Below are 7349 nucleotides of genomic sequence, written 5' to 3'. Positions count from 1 at the left end.
ACCCATAAATGGTAGCTCTTGGAATCTCCAGAAACTCTATGGTAACTATAGAATTTCTAGCAATTCCTAGGGCTACCCCTGGAAGAGATGTAGTAACATCAACCATGTCACTAAGAAACTGGCTGGCCTGGCAAGCCTTCTTTTACAAGAAACTTTAAACGTTACAGCAGGCTGAATATGAAACTGTCTCGCAGCGAGTCAGACTATGGATACATCAAGCTCAGTAACATCTTCTCTGGCTAGAAACAGCTCTCAAGTACAAATCAGCCTTCCCCAACATTTGCTACAGGAGATGCTTCCACTCAAGATACTAGAGAATGAGTCTCAAACCATTTACATTCTTTTCCCATCCTCATCTGTTCCTTGGCACTACAGAGCTTGCAGGGGTCTCACAAGTGATGGATCATATTCTTTCCTGCCTGCTTGACTCATCTGCCTGCATCATTTACTCAGCTTGGTGTAGTGGTTAAGAGAGGTGGGACTCTAATCTGGAGAACCAGGTTTGATTCCCCACTTCTCCACTTGAAGCCAGCTGGGTGACCTTGGGTCAGTCACAGCTCTTCCAGACCTCTCTCAGCCCTACCCACCTCACAGGGTGATTGCTACGAGAATAATAATAACATAAATTGACAAAGGCTTTCATGGCCGGAGAACGATGGTTGTTGTGGATTTTCCGGGCTGTATCGCCGTGGTCTTGGCATTGTAGTTCCTGACATTTCGCCAGCAGCTGTGACTGGCATCTTCAGAGGTGTAGCACCGAAAGACAGGTTACCTACTAACATCTTCTCCACAGTTTGACACTGAGAGATCTCTGTCTTTCAGTGCTACACCTCTGAAGATGCCAGTCACAGATGCTGGCGAAGCGTCAGGAACTACAGTGCCAAGACCACGGCGATACAGCCCGGAAAATCCACAACAACCAATCACAACATACTTTGTAAACTTGTGAGGAGAGCCAGTTGGTATAGTGGTTAAGAGCACTGGTACTCTAATATGGATAATCAGGTTTGACTTTCCAGTGGAATGTTATTATTATTACTTCTGATTTCATTTTGCCACTTGACCTACGATTCTCAATCTATCTTCTTATACCAGATTGGGATACTTACCTCTCTCCCTGGAATGGCATCTTGGCATATGTCAGGGGTTTTCAGAACCCCACCCCCAAATTCACCAGATGTATCAAGATATTCTAGTCTGTTGATATTTCTCACGTGGAAGGATCAGAAATTCATGACAAATTTGATTTAGGCAGAAAGTATCTGAGGATATTGTATAGCTCATATTTGTTTAGGCCTGCCAAGACCCTGGTGTGAGGGATGCTAATTTTGAGCTCCCATTGTCCACCAATATTCCAAGTGGTGGCAGGGAAATTTTTTTTAAAACTCATCGGTGTTGCAAGCGTGATGGCATTACTTCTGTGGACAACCCAGAAGTGATGGTGGTAGCTCCAGGAATCATGGAAACTCTATGGTTTTACCGTAGAGTTTCCAGCAATTCCTAGAGTTATCAGCATTGCTTTTGGGTTTTTCTCAGAAGTTACTTGACCATGCTCATGATGCCAAATCCCACCATGTCCCTGCCCCCAAACCTCTCATCCCGGAAATCCTCCATTCGCTGAATGTCATACTCAGTATTTCAGTGGAAGGGGCTACTTTAGAACTCTCTTCTGGCAAGCATATGGCCTCCAATCCCGTTCATCCCAATCAAAAGATAGAGCAAATCTCTGAGAGCAACTTTATTAGCCAAAGACAAGGGTGACAGGAAAATGAAAGGAAGATATTAAATGATCGAGCCATTCTGACATTTGAGTTATAGACTATTCACATCGAACTGACAGGAGGAGAGCAAGACACTTTTTGAATGACAATCTGCCCTGTGATGGCTTTTCATGAATGAAGTATGTGTTATGGTACCATGTGCTGTATTATGAAGTGGAAATGTAGCATCTGAAAAATATTCTGGCTGCCATGCAAAGGTTACAGAATGCAGTTATTTGTGCCAATGAAAAGAAAATAAATTTCTGTATTGGAGAAAAGCAGTGTGTGAAGACCACAGGGGAAAACTGAAATAGTCGTCTAATTAGCAGTTTATTTCTAAAAGCCGCTTTACACCAAGGAACTCTTACACCAGCCTAGCCTATTAAAAATGGTAGTGCAATAAATCGCTAATATAAAATCATAATGATAGAAATGCAAAGCGAATGTTCAAAGCTCTCCAGTAAAATAAATCCTAATTTGTTATCTATAAGAATTGCTGCAGATAAGATCTTCGCATCCTTTTGGTTTTCACCACAGCTGTTTCTGTGGTTTGACGTCTGAGGGCCAAGCTACACATGACGAATGACACTTGAACAGCAAGTGGATCAAGTGGAGGGCAAGTGAACAGGGAGAAATACACTTGCTGTTCAAGTGTCATTCGTCATGTGTAGCTTGGCCCAGAGTGATATTCAGAACACAGTCAAATCCTGGTTGATTGGATGAATACAGTTCCTGCAGCCAGAGGGTGCTGAAAAGTTTGAGGGAATTTGACGGATCTCCTCTAGCTTTTTACATTTAACTGCAGGCAATTGCCTGGTCCAGTTATTTATTTATCAGACAAAAATCAGATAAAATCACATAAATATTTAAAACAATGTGGCAGCACTTCTCGAGAAGATCCACCACCCAGTCCTCTCCACAGATGTTTAACAGAAGGCTGGGCGGAAGATACATCTGGTAGGGAGGGCACATTGTCCTCTATTTGGCCGGTGGGGAGGCCCTAGCCAGCATCAACCGTGTATCTGGCAGACCAATTCCATCTTACAGGCCCGGTGGGAAGATAGCAGATCCGTCCAGGCTCTGGTCTCTTGAGACAGAGCGTTCCACCAGGCTGGAGCCAGGACCGAAAAGGCCCTGGCTCCAGTTGATGCTAGCCGGGCCTCCCTGGGGCCAGTGATCATTAACTGCTGTTTGTTGCTGGATCAAAGCATCCTCTGGGGCTCATATAGGGAGAGGCAGTTCAGAAAATGGAAGATGCTTCTTATGACAGGGTAAAATTCCAACTGCCGCGAAAGAGACAATAATGAGCTCTACCTAAATAAGGCTTTCCTGGACCCAAATGAGGGAAACATCTACAAATCTATGGAAAACATCTTTTGGGGAAAAGTGCTTGAGCAAATGATGGCAGTCTTTCTTTCTTTCTTTCTTTCTTTCTTTCTTTCTTTCTTTCTTTCTTTCTTTCTTTCTTTCTTTCTTTCTTTCTTTCTTTCTTTCTTTCTTTCTTTACATCAATGATTTAGACTCTTTTCAATCTGGTTTCCGACTTGGTTTTGGATTTGTATCTGAAGAAGTGAGCTGTGACTCACGAAAGCTCATACCCAACCACAGATTTTGTTAGTCTTACAGGTGCTACTGGACTCTTGCTCTTTTCTACTGCTACAGACAGACTAACATGGCTACCCATCTTGATTTATAACCCTTGTCATCCATCATTGTCATTCAAAGACAATCAACAGTGTGGACACTTGGTGTCTTACAATACCATTGGGCACAGTTTCAGGTAGGTTTGGGGAATCTCCATTCCTACTTGTATCTGACAAAGGGAGGTTGACTCTCAAAGTTCATACTGTGGATATCTTGTTGATCTTTTTTCTTTTCTTTTTTTGACAGAAGAAGCGTAATGTTTTATTTGTGTCTGCAACTGTCCTAATCCAAACAAGAAGTCTAGAAAGCAGGTAGGGCCTGATCTCTTACGCTGATTCAGTCAGTTGTGTTCCAAAAACCAGCTTTTTGGTTTTGCACAAGACACCTTCCAGCCTAGCAACCGAACCAAGGTTCTGGGTGATTCTTCCACACGAGGAAGTTGATGTTCTGGGCCATTTGTGTATTATAAACCCTCCACCATATTTCATAGGTTTCCTGCTGCCTCTTATGGCATGGATTCTCATAGTACCGGCATCTCGGGCTTCAGCAACCATCCATAGTTAAGATTCTGTTGGGCACTCTGTAGGCAGTGTCCATGTTCCCATCAGGGATCATCACTGTTCAAGCCATGAATTTCATGTGACTTGCCATGTTGGTAGTGCTTGTTTCCACACCAAGGAGATAAAGTTGCTGGAACTGGCCATGCAGAGTCCCATTACTGGAGACTTCTTTCTCCTGAGCAAGGAACACCAAAGTCGAAGCTGAGACCGAGATGCCCTGGAAGCAGAAGCCGATATCTTGTTGGTCTTTAAGCTGCTACTGGACTTGAATCTTGCTCTTCTATGGGTCATGATATCCATCTGGCAGAGATTGGTATCAAGGCCATGCTCTGATTAGTTCCATTCCTATCTGCCCGGCTGGTTCCAAAAAGTGTCACTGGGAGGCTGCTATTCAACTGCTTGGTAGTTGTGATATGAAGTCCCAAGGGGCACCTTCTTGTCCCTTGGTGGTGTTTTATAGCTACATGAAGGTTTGGAGAAGGGTTCAACTTGGTTTTTACCATAGAGTTTTGGTGAATTCCTAGAGTGTCACTTGATGCCGTTTCCACACTCCCCACCCCTAAATGCTCCTGCCCCCATACCTTCCCAGGTGGCAACCCTAAGTGGGACCCGGCCAGCTTTTTTGGCCAATTTTCCTTCTTATTGCAGCCCCCTCCCTCATCCCGCATGGTTTTTGCCGATAAAACCCACATGATTCCCAACAAGAGACTTTTTGGGGATTGTCCTCCCTTTTTCACCACTGGAAAAACTGGTTGGGTCTAAGCCGACGCTCGCCACTGTTCTGTTTTGTATAGCATGGTGCAGGCCTCCTGTTTCAGCTCAGGACACTCTTTCCATATTCCCGGCATTGAAAGTCTGGGTGGAAAACGAATCTATATCTTAAGAAGGGTGACCAAAACTGTATCCAGGATGTGGGTGCTACATGGATTTATAGTCTGGCATTACAAGATACCTCTGTCTTGCCTGGATGCTACAGCCAGCCCATAATAAAGCCCAGAGGGAAATAACAGAGTGCAAAACCAGGGACGGGGGGAGGAAAGTTTTTCTCGTGTACTGCTCTGACCTTCTTTAAAAAACTAATTTGTCACTTCCTATCTTGTAGTTTTGCAAAGAACGATGCGATTTTGCACCTGCCTCACCTATCTGAGCTCCCACTGGGCTCAGGAAAAGGCAAGGTTTTGATTTTGTGTGAAAGAAAGCTGCTGTACTATGTTCTTCATGTATTTATTCATGGGATTGTCTTTCTGGGCATCTGGCCTTTTCAACAGACTTATTAGCGATACCCTGGAAGAGTCAACCGCTCGCCTTTCTTACGACCCACGTACAGCCCCCCCACCTCCATTTCCCCTCTTTGTCTGTCTCAATGCCAGTGAAAAACAGTACAGTGAAGGAGATATGGAGCATGAAATAGCCCAGGAATGGCTTTTCTCGCGCTACTTAAACTTCATTTAATGAAGCTGATATACAATGCCATCAGCTGAAAGGTGGGATGGGAATTTGCGTCTTTACTTCAGCTCAGCATCTGTTGAGGTGATACGATGCTGTCTTTGCTTGAAGGCACACCGTCGTGAAAACGCAGCTATTTTTGTATATATTTCCATCGTGAAGGACAGGAAATGGAGCTGAATGCGTGGGGAGCACTGAGCTGACTGGAACTTATCTTGACACAACTTTCATTTTTAAAATGTACTTGTTTATTTGTACCCCACTTTTCTCTTCAATGGCGACTTACAGTGGCTTATGTAATTCTCCTCGCCTTTATTTTACCCTGCCAAGAAGTCTAGGCTGAGAGGGTATGGCAGACTCAAAGTCCCTCAGCAAGGTTCCACAGGAGAGTGGGAATTCGAACCTGGGCCTCCCAGATCCTAGTTCGACATTAATTACTACACCACAGTGGCTTAAATTCTACACTAGGGTTGTTAAGAGGAATTCTCTTAAGTCCTCTTGCTGAATTTCTCTCTGAAATCCAGCAATCAGTTTCTTTTGTCTTTTTTGGGATTTGAATCAATTCCTCTTTCATGAAAAGGAAGAGTCAATCAAATATCAAAGAAGTCATGCACTCTAACCACTACACAGCACTGTCTCTCATAGCTCAGGGAAGTTATTAACCCCTTCACCCTGGATATGTAAAGGATGGAATATATTCCACCCTCCTTTTCACTCATGCCTTTCCCCCCAGCTCTTCATACTGGCCTCTTCTCCTCCATTGTATCCTAATTACAACCCTATGAGGTTGTTTAGGCTGAGAGCATGTGACTATCCCAAGGTCACCCAATAATAATGATGATAACATTCAATTTATATACCGCCCTTCAGGATGACTTAACACCCACTCAGAGTGGTTTACAAAGTATGCTATTATTATCCCCACAACAAACACCCTGTGAGGTGGGTGGGGCTGAGAGAACTAGAAGCTGTGACTGACCCAAGGTCACCCAGCTGGCTTCAAGTGGAGGAGTGGAGAATCAAACCCGGTTCTCCAGATTAGAGAATGACTACACCAAACTGGCTCTCACACCAAAGCTTCCATGGCAGTGGTGGAAGTCAACCTTGACATCCTAACCAGTACACCATACTGTCTCTATTTTTATACACACAACAACTCTGAGAGAGGCAGGTAAAGCGGAAATGCCTGAGTTTGCAAAGGGGTGCATAGAGCACCATTATGTGATATAAACAGGGACTACACTATCACACGGTAAGTCCCCCCCAAAAAAACCTCCAAAATGAATTAATGACAAACCAAAGCGAATTCCTCTTTTGAAAGAGGAAAAGAGAATAAGAGGAAGCAATTAGCTATATCTAAAAAAGGAAATTTTGGAAAAAGAAACTCCACCTCCCTCTAACAACCTATCTTCCGCTGATATTTCATACAATGCCCTCCTCTCTCTGCCACAGGTCACTAATTTATAATGTTCTCCTTACTGAGAGTCGCTCTGCATGTGACATCTGACATATGAAGAACACGTTTTGGGAGATGCAACATTAGCCGGGAAGGATAGTTTAAAAAGATAGAGCTGATGCCAGGGCAAAAGCTTTGCTATACACTGGAGCTGTGTGAAGGGACTGTGAAATGCCAGAGGGGAAAGTTCAGCCCATTGGAACCTCTCCAGGTCCAAGCCTGGCTCTGGAAGGCAGCTCCAGCCCATTTCCATTCCTTGCCACCCTCTGGTTGCGATCCCACACAGTTTTAGACTGGAGAGGTGAAATTGACAGAGCCTCCAGGGAGGCAAAGATGAAATTAACAAACCCTCTGAAGAGTGATCTCCACTGGCTTTGTCTTTTAAAACTACACTTTCCAGCTAACATTGAAGCTCCTTACACTTGACGAACACATGCCGAGGCATCTTGTGTGGAGAGACTGTGAGAATCAGCAAAAGTCAAC

General features: G+C 44.1%; 1 pseudogene; it reads right to left on the bottom strand.

Annotated features, from left to right (window-relative positions):
* Nucleotides 1–3797: 3797 nt before the first annotated feature.
* LOC129336417 (28S ribosomal protein S21, mitochondrial-like) lies at nucleotides 3798–4055 on the bottom strand (annotated as a pseudogene).
* Between the last annotated feature and the right edge of the window lie 3294 nt (nucleotides 4056–7349).

Source organism: Eublepharis macularius, chromosome 10 (assembly GCF_028583425.1).
Source record: "Eublepharis macularius isolate TG4126 chromosome 10, MPM_Emac_v1.0, whole genome shotgun sequence".
NCBI lineage: Eukaryota > Metazoa > Chordata > Lepidosauria > Squamata > Eublepharidae > Eublepharis > Eublepharis macularius.
Note: the sequence above shows the minus strand (reverse complement) of the source record. Positions and strands in the feature narration are given on the sequence as shown.